The sequence below is a fragment of the Tupaia chinensis genome, unplaced genomic scaffold (assembly GCF_000334495.1).
Source record: "Tupaia chinensis unplaced genomic scaffold, TupChi_1.0 Scaffold000571_1, whole genome shotgun sequence".
NCBI lineage: Eukaryota > Metazoa > Chordata > Mammalia > Scandentia > Tupaiidae > Tupaia > Tupaia belangeri.
The window spans coordinates 381,766-382,153 of NW_006160085.1; positions in this window are offsets into that span (position 1 = coordinate 381,766).

Here is a 388-nt window from a genome sequence, read left to right on the forward strand (position 1 = left end):
TTTCCAGATCTTCGAATATTCCTTTGTTTTTGAAGATCCCCTTTCTAGACCCTGCCTCAGTGTTTATTGACTCCTAAGGATATTGCACAGACTTAGGACATTTATTTGCCAATCCTTTAAGTGGTGTCCTCAGTTTTTTGGAACCCACATTTTACTGGTTTATTCCATGGTTTTTCTTTTTTACATGAGAGAGAGAGAGACAATGAGACAGAGAGAAATAGAGACAGAGCAAGAGAGAGAAGGAGAGAGATATTTCTTTTTTTACATCAATACAAATTAATATTTGACTCAGGGCATTGCTCTGAAGTGAGTTCAATGAACAATTAACTAGGTTCAGTAATATATTGGCTGGATATCTCTATCTCTTTGAGAACAAGAAGGCGAATAG